The sequence below is a fragment of the Protopterus annectens genome, chromosome 1.part1 (genome assembly GCF_019279795.1).
Source record: "Protopterus annectens isolate FY-2018-M chromosome 1.part1, PAN1.0, whole genome shotgun sequence".
In the NCBI taxonomy this organism is placed as follows: Eukaryota; Metazoa; Chordata; order Ceratodontiformes; family Protopteridae; genus Protopterus; species Protopterus annectens.
In genome coordinates this window covers 252,626,402-252,642,814 of record NC_056726.1, presented here as the reverse complement: position 1 = coordinate 252,642,814, position 16,413 = coordinate 252,626,402, and positions in this window count along the sequence as shown.

The window sequence follows — 16,413 nt, the reverse complement described above, 5'->3', positions numbered from 1 at the left end:
GTGGTGGCAGGCCAGGAGCATACATCCTACTAAGTATGGAACCACTGAGTGAAGGCTCAGTGTCTGTTATTTGACATGTGTATTACTGCAGGTATGAGCACATGGGTTTCTATCCAGTTATTGCACATCCTGACAGTACATGCATGTTCTGTACACTTGTGTGCACTGAGACTGGACCCTAGCCATCTGACCCGTGTATTTCCATGTACATGTGCATAGTGCCTGCATATTTGCAGTGTTACCTACTGGAACTGGTACAGCTTGTTTGTTGTACAATGGACTACATGGAGCCCTGTTTACTGTATCTTTGTTTGCATGCATGTTTGCTTGCAATTACCCTGGAATACTGATCACACCTGCAATGCATAGTTATAGAGCTTCTGTGGACTCCTAGTGCCATCTGCATAGCCTACTATATGTATGGCCATGTCCCACTTGACAGGTTGTCACTGTTTGTCCTGTTCACATGTACATTGCCTGTGACACAGTGCATATGACCTGCCTGGCATGTGTCCACGTGAGCAGTCATATATGCTACTGCTAACTAATCACAGGCACTACACCTTCACACATTCATCTTCTGTTGAACTACCTGCTTTGCTAGGGACAGCCTGCACCTGTCACCCCTGGCCTTTCAGATATTGGCAAAGGCTCTTGCTACCCCCATAGTGCCTATGTTAGGCAGGGCTCAAATGACAAACCCACCTTCATAGGTATCACAAGGGATAAGACACTAAGAGCAATGCTACCCAACGCCAGATGTCTAAACCTCCAGATGCATGCACCCAAAACACTCCTTGGCATGGAAAACATCGATATCTGTGCAGTAACAGATGCCTGGTTCAGGGCTACTGAGAGCACACCAGCACTACCGTGTGTAACCCGGTTGATTTCTTTGATACAGTCACCAAGGCCATTGCCGAGGGGAAGGTGGTTCACACAGCCTACCTGGACCTTGCAAACGCCTTCGCAACAATACCCCACTTGGGCATTCTAGGGAAGCTCACCAGCTTAAATATAAGCCCCTATGTCACTAGATGGATTGCACAGTGGCTCAAGAACAGAACCCACATGGTTAGCATTGCTGGAGCCATGCCAGACCCCATAACAGTTACGGGTTGTGTCCCACAAGGCTCAGTCCTGGGACCCTCTTGTTTGGTATATATTTATTGGAGGTACAGGCCAACACGGATGGACTGTGGCTGTCCAAATATGCAGATGACTGCAAACTGGCCACCATAATCGACTCTCCAGCTGACACAAGCATCTTCCAAAGGGGCATCATAGCAACAGACAACTTGTGCCAGAGACATGGCCGTCTGCTGAACAGTGTTTAGAAGGGGAATGTGCATCCTGTAGTCTGTTCACCTAGTTGCCAAAAGGGACATTGTCCTCACACACACTAACCCCCCTCAGCCAAAAACACACACTTGCCAATTGCAGGATTCAAACCCCTATCTGACTGTTATGACACTTGAGACGGACGCATTAGCAGAGCACGCTATTTGCATTACTGGGGGGGTTTTTCTTCCCCTGCTATACTTATAGAGTGCTGACATCATCAGTGTTTAGAAAAGGGAATGGGCATCCTGTAGTCTGTTCACCTAGTTGCCAAAAGGGACATTTCTCTCACACACTAACCCCCCTCAGACAAACACACACACTTGCTATTCGCCGAATTCAAACCTCTACCTAACTATGTTATGACACTTGAGATGGACGCATTAGCAGAGCGTGCTATTTGCATTACTAGGAGGTTTCTTTTCTCCTGCTGTACTTATAGGGTGCTGACATCATCGGTGTTTAGAAAGGGAATGTGCATCCTGTAGTGTCTTATCCTATTTGCCAAAAGGGACATTTCCCTCACACACACAAACCCCCCTCAGTCAAACACACACACTTGCCATTCGCAGGATTTAAACCCCTACCTAACTATGTTATGACACTTGAGACGGATGCATTAGCGGAGTGCGCTATTAGCATTACTGGGTTTTTTTTTTTCTCCTGCTGTACTTATAGGGTGCTGACATCATCGGTGTTTAGAAAGGGAATGTGCATCCTGTAGTGTCTTATCCTATTTGCCAAAAGGGGCATTTTCCTCACACACACAAACCCCCCTCAGACAAACAAACACACTTGCCATTTGCAGGATTCAAGCCCCTACCCAATTATGCTATGACACTTGAGACGACCACATTAGCAGAGCGCGCTATTCGCATTACTGGGAGGTTTCTTTTCTCCTGCTGTACTTATAGGGTGCTGACATCATCGGTGTTTAGAAAGGGAATGTGCATCCTGTAGTGTCTTATCCTATTTGCCAAAAGGGACATTTCCCTCACACACACAAACCCCCCTCAGACAAACACACTTGCAGGATTCAAACCCCTACTTAACTATGTTAAGACACTTGAGACGGACGCATTAGCAGAGCGCGCTATTCGCATTACTGGAAGGTTTCTTTTCTCCTGCTGTACTTATAGGGTGCTGACATCATCGGTGTTTAGAAAGGGAATGTGCATCCTGTAGTGTCTTTTCCTATTTGCCAAAAGGGACATTTCCCTCACACAGACTTACATACACACCAACCCCACTCACACACTGAGCATTGGCAGGATTTGAAATCCCTACCTAACTATGTTATGACACTTGAGATGGATGCATTAGCAGAGCGCGCTATTCGGATTACTGAGAAGTTTCTTTTCTCCTGCTGTACTTATAGGGTGCTGACATCATCTGTGTTTAGAAAGGGGAATGTGCATCCTGTGGGGAGGCAGACACCAAGCACACTATGGCTAAGCTGTCATTCCCTAGGGCAAACAGCCTAGTGTTGACCTCTACACCATTATGTTTAATTGTCAAATGCACATTAGTTGTTGCTGATAGACTGTTTGCATATCTTTATTGCCATAGCATTCCCTGTTTGTATGAACAACTTCTGCATCTGTGGAAGATGTTTGCATATGGGAGGGATCCACTATATCACGTATGTCTCTGTAGTCATTTAACTGTGTGCACTGGGCAGACTGCTGTAATGTGGTTGGTTCCTGGCATAACACATAACAATACCAGATATGTGTGTCCAACTGCTAAACCGAGATTTGGCCTAAGTGTGTGAGCATGCCCAGTTCAGCCTTCCCATGGCATGTTGTCAAAGTGTGTGAGCATGCCCAGTGTGAGCATTCCATATGTTGGACTCTGCAGCCCACCACATTTGTGGATGTGTGTGAACTTCAACAACTATCACCCGTTTATGGTTGTGGGTTGTGTGTCATGTTGTGTAGTTACTGTACAACTGCTTTGTGTGTGAACACAACAGGATTATACTGTGCCTGCAGTGTTTGCATGGGATACTTTGCATACAGTTGTCAACATCCTTTCACACTGACCTAACACTGTAGTACTGTATAGTGTACTGGTAGTACTTTGACTGTGGTGGACAGTATCCTGGGCTTTACTGCTATCACTTCTTTACATTTCGATAGTGGGCACAACAGCCTGGTTGGGGCCAGTTGTGTACATCTGACCATGTTGCATTCTGTTCAGATATGAACTATTTACACCAGGCTTGTCCAACATTGTTAGTGTATTCCACAACATAGGTGTACAATTGCAAACACTAGCGATGTGCCCTAGTCCATGTCTAATGCAAGTTGGAGAGTGTGTTTGTCCTTCAACACACATTGTAAGAGGAGTTTGCCATGACATATGTCATGGTTAGTATACTGTGCCTCTGTCTACCTGTGACATGACAGTGATACCCAGGATAAACCTACCATCTCCCGTCCACCCATCAGGATTCCTATTGAGGAAGATTGATAAGTGACTCTATGGGTAGCCTGTGCTGAGGGTTCACTCATGGGTGGGAGTGGCTTCTGTGTTATGGATCACACAGTACAGCTTGTCCTATGTAAGTCAGTGCTGGGGTTCAGGTCTCTCATGTGCATAGCTCACTGCCATTCAGATTGTACAAGGTGCAGCATGTTTATTGATGCCAGCAACACAGGCAACACATGGCATCTGTGCAGGCTGTTTGATACTCCTGATGAGGTACTGTTGGGGACTTTAAAGTTGATGGAGGTGTCTGCTGAGGTACATCCCACAGGGGCTATTGTAGTCGATTGTACCACTGATGCAGGATGACTGCAGAGCCACAATGACCTCCCCTTACGTAGGTCTGACAGCCTTCATGATTAGGTGGGTATATGGTATGTTTCTGTAAACACTACAGCACATGTTTGTCCAATGCAGGATATCTATCACCCTGTGTCCCCAGGTCTCTCATTACATGTTAACTACATAATGGGTTAACACCTATGTGGTAATTGGTGGGCACTTACTGTATATCCACGGGGGTTGATTATACATGTTTCTGCACTTAGCTTGCTGACATGGCTATGGCACCAGTTGTCTGTTTCTATGTGGCCCTTTTGTGGGATGCATGTGTCAGCTGGTGGATCATATGTGGTGAGCAGTTTGTAGTCCTCTGCAAAAATGTTAGGACACAGTCCTTCCATGTTTGCCTGTACCTATGGGACATATATACCAGACGAGGGAGATACCAGGACAAAGCCTTGTGGGATGCCAGTTATATCTGGTTTGTAGTCTGACATGGCTGAAGCATGTCTGACCATGTCTGTTCTGTCCTTGGTCTGGTTTGCAACCCCTCTACTGACATGTGGGTTTATATTTAAGCTGGTGAGCCTATCTATACTGAACTTGTAGGGTATTGTATAGAAGCCTTTGCAAGGTCCAGATACACTGTGTGGAGCACATTGCCCTCATCAATGACCTTAATGACTGTTTCAATTGAGTCAAACATGGTTAGGGGCAGGTTCTGCACTTGAGAAGGCCACACTGGGTTGGGTCCGGTGTCAGTAGGTCCCCAACATCCTTATGTCTGTGGTACATGCTGATCCTTTCCATAGCTGTGCAAACTGAGCTTCTCAGGATTCTGGGGTAGTACTGTTCAGTATCCATTCAGGCAACACCTTTGTTGAGAAGGACCACTGTTGTTGTACACTGCTCTTTGGGTACATATTCTGTGGTAAGGCTGACATTGAGCAGTAGTGTGGTTTGGCATTCCATTCATCTTAGAGTCCATGTTGCACTAAGCCCAGGACACCATCTCATACTATTGCTGCTGTGTGTTTTGCTTTGGAGATGTTGTCTGTTACCTCAGCATCTGCAATGTCAGGGGGCCAGCAGTCTGCTGGGATAGATATTCTGCATTCGTGGGGTGGGGGGTTTTGCACTGCACCTTTTAGGATGTATGTTGGCAATATGTGTGTGTGTTTGTGGTATTTGTGTGATTCAGGGCATATCTGTGAATTCCCAACATGGCTCCTACCATCAGTTGTGTAAGCCTTGGGATTATCCTTAGTGTCCTGTACAATTTGTATCTACATAGGTTCATAGGTTCATACTAGGCTATCCACCCTGGGCATTTGTTAGCCTAGCCAGAGTGTGTGTGGCTTTTGAGACCCCTTGCTATGTGGATATTATGGCCATTTATGATTTGCTTTGCTGTGCCTCTGTCTGGACATGACACAGTGAAGACCCCCACTGTAACTCTACAATCATCCATCCACTTGGCAAGATTCCTGTTGAACAGTGTCAGTGAGGGGCTCTGCCTAACATGGAGTGGGATTCTGGTCCAGGGTGTGGGGAGCCTCTGGATTATGTATCTGTCCCACCAGCACATCCTATTTCATTATTTGTTGAGGTTGACATCTCTCACTCTCGCAGCTCCAATGGATATGTGTTTTCTGGGGTGGAGCATGTCCATTACTCCTGTGTTGGGCATGGCCTCCTACAACAGGCATGCAATGCCTCTGTGTGGGCAGTATGTGACTGGATTCAGCTGGGTGTCTACAGCCAGGCAGCATATGACATATATTTGAGACAATTTATCCTCTTGGTGAGGTACCTTTGAGGTCTTTCTAACTGCTGCAGGTGTCAGGTAAGGTAGATCCCATATGAGGCATTGTACTAGATTATGGGTGTGATTAGAGAAAAGTATAGGGGCACAGTGACCTCTGTTGCCGTAGATGTGACTCCTTTCCTGATACGGTGTCAAATGTAGACAGTCTTCCTAGCTACATTGGCAATGTGGGTGTCACATAACAGGTTACTGTCCACTTGTGTCCCTAGGTCCCTGGTTACTCCTTCCATAAATAATGGTTTACCACCTATGTGGTAATTCGTGGTACCTTGTTTGGTATTTGGTGGGACATTCATACTGTCCACTGTCTTCAGGACGGTTGGGGGGGTTATTGTGTGTGAGAGTGCAGTCTGTAGCATGCTACAGACTGCGCAGCAGTCTTGCCTACAGTTAGTTGCACATGGGTGAACTCCACTGCCTTGTGCATTGTCAGTTACCTGGACGTATGGGTGTCTGTGCTGCCTATGGATACTCACCCTCCTTTTATGTTTTGTTCCAGGTTTTGGGGCCATGACACATGGTACGTGGTATAACCTGGTAGTGCTGGTGTGCTGTCAGGAGCCTTGCAGCAGGTTTCTGTCACTGCACAGACATCGATGTTCTCTATTCTGGGGATGGCCTCGGGAGCATGCATATTGGGGTGTACACATCTGGCATTGGTCAGCATTTCCCTTATGTTTCTTCCCACTTATGTTTTCTAGGGTGGTGGGTCAGTCTTTTCAGCCTTGCCTACAAAAGGCTCTATGGAGGTGGCAAAGGCCTTATCCAATATTCAGATGCCCAGGGGTAACAGGTGCAGGCCATCCCAAGGACAGCTGCGTGGCTTGTCAAGCATGACATCCCAAGCAGACAGACATTGGATCCCTTTGGAATGACACCAGTAAGTGTGCTACTTGCTATGACTGATCATTCCATGTTTGTACTGTGGCATTATTCTTGGTAAGGGTAGGATGCTGCGAACGGTGAGTGTCATACCGGCCTGGACTACATAATCGGATAGCTCATCTGTGTCTCTTTACATGTAGTCTAGGGCAGTACATCTCAGGTCATTCACACCAGCATGGACTATGACTGCATCATATTTCTACATGCTTTGGAGTGACCTACATATTTCTGTTATGTGGCATATTGTGGCAGCCTACAGGCAGCTTACTGTACCCTTTCCCTTGTTCAGTCTGATGTGGGGCACAGCAGTGTGTCTGACTATGGAGTCACCTATTACAACTGTATCAGGCATGTTGTTTCTCCTTCTGGCCTGTGACTGTTTGGCACACCAGCTTTGTGTGCTATGTGTTGCATGTGCTATGTTTGGAGGCTGTTTCATTGGGTGTCTGCTTTAGAGGCCTCTGTTGGTGTGCTGTGTTTGTGATTTCTGCCTCCGGGAATGTATTTCTGTGTTTATGTGTTTGGTTTGCAGTTGTGATAGGTCTATGTGGGTATGTGTTTGTGGTGTGTGTGGTTACCTTCTCCTACTGACTTGTTTTGGGAGTACTGAGTTGAGGGAGCTCAGCCTCCAGTTTGGATGGATGGTTGCATCTCTCACATATATTTGTATTTCTTGGGTGGAGTTGGGGGTTGTCTGTGTACTTGGGACAGGTGTAACATTGCCTCAGGATTCACAGATTCCACTTGTTGTGGCTGGCCTTAGTGTATTGCATGTGTGGACAGATTTTATTGCCATACTACTGATCAGTAATTACTTCATTGTTCATGTTTGCTCTATCATGTAGTAGCTTCCTTATTCTCTTGCATGTTTTGGTTATGGCTGGTGTCCATCATGCCAGATTTAGGCACTGTGTCTTGTTTTAATTTAGGACTGCATAATCCAAGCATTCCTGGCAGTGTTCATGGAATGGCTGTATTACAGGTTCTGAGGTGTGGCCCATATTTTGCACCTGCACGGGACCTTTAATGGATTCCACATCAGTTTGGAGGTGTGCAAATATTGCTTAGCACATGTTTTCCACTGTGGTTTTCCGGCCAGGGTCTGTGGTCAGGATTTGTATATCCAGTGTGATTACTATATGGTCTGGTTTTACCAGTGAGCAATACACTTTTCATCTTGACATCCCGTACCCATGTTGCTGATTATCACATCCAGTATGCTTACCCCTCTTGTGGGGGTGGTATGCTGTTCCTGGGCCTTTTGGTTTGTGGATTCGATGAACTTTTGTCCTACACTGTTGCAGCTGGTATACTGCTCCCAGTCTATATGTCTGGGTATTTGCAGTCACCCAATATAATGTGGTTTGGAGGACTTGATATATTCATGTATTCCAGCATAGGCCGGATGCAGTTCCTGGTGTTGGGCCAGTAGTCTGTAGCGGGCTATAAACTGGGGGGCAGTTTTAGCCACTGTTACTGGGGCATGGCTGGTCCATGCTGCTTTTTGTGGTGGTACCAACATGGGGGTGTGGTTATCCTTGACTATTCTTGCTATTCACCCTCCTTTTGTAGCTTGTTCCAAGTTTTGAGGCTGTACAGCACAGTATGAGGTGTAACCTGGTAGTGTTAGGGTGCTGTTGTGAGCCTTGCCTCAGTTTTCTGTTACAGCACAGTTATCAACATTCTCCATACTGGATGAGCTTAGACTGCATGCATCTTGCTGTTTCAACTTATCCCTTATCTTATTCTTATCCCTTCTGGTACCTATGGAGATAGGTTTGTGTTTTGAGCCTTACCTATTCAGGGCACACTGTGCGTGACAACAGCCTTTGCTAGTATCCATACGGCCTGCACTGATAGGTGCACGCCAGTCCTAGCAGGTGGGGCATCATGTCATGCTCAGCATGTCATCCCAGACTGGCACACATTGGGTCCCCTTTGAGTAACTGCGATACTTCAGTCAATTGTTGCACTTGATCATCTCGTTGTCATGTTGTGGCATGCTGCTTGTTGAGGGTAGGATGTTAGTCAGGGTCCTCAGGTGTGCATATGGTACTTGGTGTTACATTACTTAACACATAGCATTCATGCCTCAGGTGGTGCTGCAGGGCTGCCTCTGTCAGATGCATATTACACTTCCCTGTACATGTTTGAGAGCAGGTTGTGTCACGTTAGGCATCCCTGTTACTATATGAGTGAGTCAGAGAGGGTATCATTCCCAAGGTTCCTACTGAGCCAATGTATGTGCTATGCGTTGCCTCTTTGCCAAGGCCAGGGCATACTGGGCACACCTCCTTCTGCCTACTGGGGCAGGCTCAGGTTGTTCCTCCTCCGAGTCACGCTGTGCCTGTGGTGGCCTTGGCAATGGTGGGGGGCTGTTTGGCCCAGCCCTATGCTGGTCCTGCTGCAGCTGTTTTCGCAAGATCATATTATGTAGCATAGCACATACCATGACAATTTGGGTACATGTAGTTGGTGTGTACTGCAAGGCTCCACCAGATGTGTCCAGACAACGGAACCGTGACTTGAGCAGCCCAAACACATGCTCTATTACATTACGTGTTTGTGCGTGTGCCTCATTATGGCGTTCCTGTTCAGGTGTGTGTGCGTTTCTGATGGGTGTCATCAGCCACGGCTCCAGTGCATACCCTGCATCCCCCACTAGGTGTCCGCGGGATGTCCCCATTGGCAAATGTCTGGTACAGCTGCGTCAAATGCCAGATGTGGGAATCGTGGTAGCTCCCAGGACAGCCAGCACACACATTCATTATTATGCCCTGGGCATCACACACGACCTGGCAGTTGATGGAGGGGAAGCCCTTGCGGTTGATGTATGCCCTACCCCGCTCACCAGCTGGTGCTTTGATGCGTATGTGCGTGCAGTCTATTGCACCCACTACCTCAGGGTATTCCGCTGTTTGCTGGAAGAGACGCATGTTGCTGGCCAATACCTCACAGGCATTGGGGAAGTATACATGATCACCGACATGTGCTGACATGGCATCCAGGAACTGGTGCAGTACCCTGGAAGCTGATGCCTGTGATATCCCCATCATATCGCCAGTTGGTCTCTGGAAGGTACCTGTTGCTAGTATTCTTAGGCCAACACATACCTTGGTTTCCACTGGGATGGGTTCCCCTGTTGGTTCTGTGTGTGAGGCGTGGCCTGCACAGCTCCACTATTTGCTGCAGGAGGTCTCTGTCCACTCTATAGCTCTACTATCTCCAGCTCATGTAACCCGTGGTAGGTGACCCTGGGCCTGTACACTCTTCTCCATCTCCTCACTGTGGGTTGTCTGGCACCATCTGCATTGTCACCACCCTCAGCAAGTCGCCTATGTCTCATTATGACAGCTATGGCAGCCCCTAACATTTCTGCTCTGAGTTCAGCTTTTTCAGTTTTCACTTCTGATAACTTAACTCCTGTCTTGCAGTGTCTCTTGAGAGAAATATTCTGCACTGCTGTTTGCAGAGTTTTAAGTGCTGGGCTGGCCTAGTATTCTGCCTGTGTAATTGCCTGCATCTAATTGTTTTCACCTGCTAGCTCCAGCAGTATTCCCTGCTAACTTCCTACTACATCTGTTGCTTCCTTTTTCCTTTCTGTTTCCTCAGGGTGGAGCCGTGTGCAAACCAGCAGAAACACACTCACAGTGGCTTACACGCGCGCACACATACTTACACAGTTCAGAATCTGCTTATTTGGTTTTAAACACGTGCATGCCCGCGCACACGGTGTTAAACATCTCCCAACACGCTCCCACATGCTGAGTCTTACACGCCAAGACACTGCCTTACACGCACACACTGCCTTACTCGCTGCATGCGCGCACGCGCATACCGCCCAGCAAGAAACTTTGGTGTAGGCAACAGTGTACACCTTCCATTTCTTGACTTTCTCATGTTTACTTAGTGGCACACCTCTTTCCTTGATATCTGTCTGACATCTGTCATGTAACTCTAACCTCCAATGAACTGCATCTCTTTCTACCATTCCCCCCTGTGATGTCACCTATCTCCTACTCTGTTCCTCCCCCGTATGTAACTCTTACACTACTCAAAATGTGCTCATTTGCTATGTGATAGTGGAATTCAGTATCCTTACACTCATTTGCATCAGATTGCCTACTAATGCTTAGTTACATCTCTTAGACTCAGCTTCCCCCCTTAGCAACCACTACACGGTGGCCATGTTGGTTTTGCTTTGCTGGTCCCTCCATTGACATTCCATGTATTGCATAAAACCTACATTTGTGGGTTTCAAACCTTCGTTTTTATGTTCTATGCAGTGCAGCCCGTTTGCTGGGCTGCGCTGGTTTAAACATCGGCAATCGAAAAAATTTATATTTTTAATATATTTGCATGGTCACCTTGCCAATGGCCACATATTTGGCCATTGGCATGCTGCCTATCACATATGCACCCTTTATTTGGAGCTGACATGGCTCCATTGCCGTGTTTGCAGAAACGTACTCAGTTGTCAACTGAGTACATTTCTGCAGCTAAAACGGCTCTTACACAAGCTGTTTTGGGCTTCCTGGATCGCTAATCAGCCTCATTTGCATGCTATTCGGCTGCAAGTGAGTTGATTAGCTTATCCGTTCACTCCGTGTAAGAGCCGTTTTAGCTTGACTCTTACACGGACTTTGGGCTGTTCCTGGATCGCGAAGGCTGCATGGAGTCTTACACTACTCTTAGACTCCGTGCAAGCCTTCGTGAATCCGGCCCACTGTCAATACAATCATATGAGCGAGGCAAATATTAATGATTATACCACAAAACATGTATAGTGGCAACTGTGCATTTAGGTTTTATGAGTGTAATTGTACTCATTATTATCATTTACATTAATATACACACATGCTTGGCTAATACATGTTTAAATGTACAATAACCGTTTTATGGTTTTAAGTGCCAACAAATGGAACAGAAATGTCTCTCTCTGAAGTGCATAACACAACAGCTGTAGGGTTCATTGATTTTTGTGTAGACATGATAAACATAAGAATACAGCATACTGTTGTTTACAACAGATATCTTTCTGTATAAACATATGATATGCAATAACTCCAGTATATGCAAATGTACACTAATGTATCTTTTGTACTTGCTAAGTGCTTTCCGAGTTCACCATTTGTTACACGTCTATCACATTTAGTCCCCTTTGTTGCCATGTTGCTCTATGTCCCTGTCATATCAGTTGAGTGCATTTCTGTTTTTTATTTATGTACATTGGTCAGTACAGTGAGCAGGATTACTTTCAGTTCATCAATATGAAGAATTATTTCTGACCAAAACACTCTTTGTGAAATGACCACATTTATTACCTAACTACATATCTCTAAGCACAAGACAGAGTGTCTGTTAGCTGTAGGCTGTTATAGGTAGTGTGTGTGGTCTTGTTACACTTGGGCTCCAAACTAGCTACAGTAGACTCCCTCTTACCTGTCCTCTCTTTAACCAGCCTCGTCTTTAACTGGCCATCAAATTTCTGCCATAGCCCTAGCAAATGGCAACAGAGAAGAACAGCACTTCTGCTTCCTCAAGGCTAAATGATGATAACAATTTGAGCTTTAGACTTCATATTCTTTAGAAAAATGCATACTAACACAAATCCTGTTATTCTAGTTGATTTTATATCCTATAAATGCTATTTTTTTATGATTTTTCTAATTAACCAGACATTCATTTATCCAGCCTAAGGTCCAGTCCCAGTTTGACTGGATAAGAGGGACTCTACTGTATTCTACATTAAAAATGATTTTTTCTGCACCCTTGTGGCAGGAGTGTGCTGATCTAACCTGTCTGAATTGGGGATTGCTGGTGAAAGGCTTATTGTGTGCTTTCCTGATTGGTAGTTAGCTTAAAACTTGTTTCTCTTTGCTTGTATGTAAGCCTCACGTTAGCTCAGTGCTGCTCTTTGCTCAGCTGTGGCTAGCAGTGTCCTGTATAGAAATAAAAGCCAGAAGCTCAGTTTTTCCCTAAACAGCTGTCAGTGAAACCTTTCCAAACTTTTCTGCTGCTCTAGCAGCAACTCAGTTTTGCACTGAGCTATGTTGCCTTATTGATTAACCTTAGCATACACAAAGTATAGGTTCCTCTTATAGTCTTGGTGCTACCAGCATACTCCTGTCAAACTAACCAATTCTCTTCCATAATAATACATTCAGTAAGAACCTGCTATCATAGATGGGCAGTTTCCCATCATCTCTCTGGCCATCCTGGTAGACATTGGCATCCTGAGGCAATGTAGCAATGTATAGTGACAACCACTTACTCCTGAAATAAACAAATACGTTATGTGAGAGATGCAGTTATACTATGAAATTGGAGGCAGGACTCTCACATAAGGACAAATCAAATGCCAAACAGGTTGTCTGCACACACACACACACACACACACACACACACACACACACACACACACACACACACACACACACACACACACACACACACACACACACACACACTCCCCCCACTAAATAAGGACACAACACATAAACCCACATATGGGGATCACTAGTAACTTACTAAAAGATCAGAGGCCTCCCAAACAGAACCCACTCACACACATAACAATGCAAAAAACAACCACAACACATAATAGCACACACATTAGTTTTCAACAAATAAGCCCATAAGGCGTAACACCACAAAACCTAATGTATTGATCATAAATGACTCCATTGTGAGGCACACAGATGTTCTCCTCACCAGGCTAGATAAGGAGCGGGTTACATATAGCTGTCTGTCAGGTGCCAGAATCTGTCAAGTTAGTCAAGCACTCAAGTCACTCAACCACAAGTACTGGTATGACTCTGTCATAGTCCATGTGGGGGTGAATGACTTCAGACGTACCTCACTGGACTATATGAAAAGAGGCATGACTGAACTCTCAGATTATGTGTCACGGGCAGGTATAAGCCTAGCCTTAAGCAGCATTCTACCTTCTCCAAGGATGATGCCACAGTGCAAACAAAAATGTTTGACTTTAACAATTTGCTTAGCTTCTGTTGTCGGTCCAAGGGGATCCAATATCTGTCAGCCTGGGAAGACATGGTCAACAGGCCATGCTACTTTGCCAGAGATGGTCTGCACCTGTCTCCTTTAGGCTTTCAGATACCAGCAAAGGCATTAGCCACCCTTATTGTGCCCTTTTTAGTCAGTATCAAAATAACCAACCTCCCAACATGAAAAAAATCCTCTCTAGATAAACTCAAGGTGCTGCTGCTTAATGCTAGGAGTCTAAACAAGAAACTGCACTCCCTGGAAGAAATCCTCACTTAGGAAGATGCTGACATCTGTGCAATCATCAAGACATGGTTCCAAGGTGTGGAAAGCACACCAGCCATGCAGGGTTACAATGTCTTCCATATGTTTATACCACAAACTGAGAGTGACAGAACCAAAGGAGGAAGTGTATTCATTTTCATTAAGGATAAGTACAGCTCGAGACTGGTCAGACAGTATGACTTCCATGAGCTACTCAATGTCCAATTAACTATAGGCAAAGCCCCTACCACATCATAACTAACTACAGATCCCCCACCATGAAACAGAAAAAGCATACCACATACTTGGACTTACTGGAGTCACCTGCCATACAGCCCAACACCTTACTTATGGGTGATTTTAATTATCCTACCATTGACTGGGAAACGTACGCGACCACAAACATGCTGGCTCAGAGGTTCTTGAAATTTATGAATGGAAATGCTCTGAAAGAGCTAGTCAGCACACCCACAAGAGGCTCAAATGTCCTGGACATAGTGCTCACTAACATGTGAGAGCATTGCACCCCCTCCCCCATGTGTGATGTCCTTCCTGGTAAGATCAGACCATAAATCAGTCTCATTCAATGCAATTATAAGTCCAGATACCCCATCAAGCTCAAAAATGTTAAAGAATTTTTCAAAGACAACCTATTTCCTACTAAGTGATGGTATAAGAAGTTTCAAAGCCCCTCAAATGCAGATAACACGGGCTCCTATGCAGAGGTGTAAACCAATGCCCTGTATAACCACTTAAGCAGTTGTATAGAATTGGCTGCACCTGACTTGATTAAAACCAGGTCTTGCTGAAAAAACAAGCCACCCTGATGGACCCTTGCATAAAGAGGCTATACAGCAAGAGAAAGAAACTTATGTCCAAGAACAAGAGGGAACTAGCTCAGCAAAGAAAGAAATCCCTCTGTAGCTTAAACAAACAAGTTATAGAGATCTTGCCAAGCCCTCCAATGCTAATTAAAAAACAAAACTAGCCTCCCTAGCTAAGGATAATCACAAGGCATTCCTTAACTATATCCAAAATCTAAAAGAAAATACCTAGCTATGAGCTGAACTGGTTTTGGAGGGAACCAGCCATACTCATCTGGAGGTAATAGCCAGCCTGCCAGCTGACAGATTTGGAACACACATCTCCCTGGTGTCCCCTCCAGGCATCCCCCAAAGTATACCTGCCACCATTCCTCAGCCTATTATTTCAAGAGACCAGGTCATCTTGGTGTTCTCCAAGGCCAAAAGCACAGTATCAATGGTACCAGACAACATCTCAGGTTTCCTTATAAACAACCTAAAACTTAACCTAGCAGATGGACTTGGATCCCTGTTTATTCATAGCCTGCAAACTGGCTATATTCTGGCAGAATGGAGGATAGCAACAGTAATCCCTCTGCACAAAGTGGGACCATCAACTGACCCTGGGAAATATAGGCCCATAAGCTTGACTAACCTCATCTGCAAGGCCATGGAAAGAATCAATATGGATCTTATTAACGAGGACATAGGTAATCTCCAAACTCTGGACCCAACCTAGATGAAATTTGTTAAAGGTAGATTATGCCTGTTATACATGGTTGACTTCTTCAAGTAAGGCATTTCACACAATCCCCAACTTGAGTATTATAGATAAACTCTCCCATTTGGGAATTTACCCCTACATTACCAGATGGGTAGCCAACTGGCTCTCCAATAGGACACATACTGTTGAAGTGGATGACTTCACATCTAGCAGAAGACCGGTCACCACTGGTGTACCATAGGGTTCTGTGCTGGGCCCCTTCCTGTTTGGAATTTATTTCTTAGAAGTCCAGACAAACTTGGACTGCTGCTGGCTGAACAAGTTCACTTATGATTGTAAATTGGGAGCAATCATTGAGTCCTCAACAATGTTAATATACTGCAGACAGGGTTAACAGAGACAAACAGTCATGTCAAAGCCACAGATGAAAGTTAAATGCAAATGAGTGCATTATCAATACCTTTGGGAAAGCTAACATCCCTGCTAATTACATTATAGACAGCACACCCCTAAGTGTAGACACAGTGGTACATAGTCTGGGTACTCAGGTTGATAACCTGAACTTTGACCACCACGTATCCACAGTGATAAGGAAATCCTTTTATGTGGCACATCTTATAAGTAAAGGCATCACATCTAGATCTAAGGATGTTATAATTCCATTATACTCGGCCCTCACCAGACCAATAATTAAGAACAATACTCCGTTTTGCATGTACCTTATCAGACACCTGCAACAACTTGAGAAAGCACAGAGGATTTTCACTAAGAAATTATGGGGTACACAA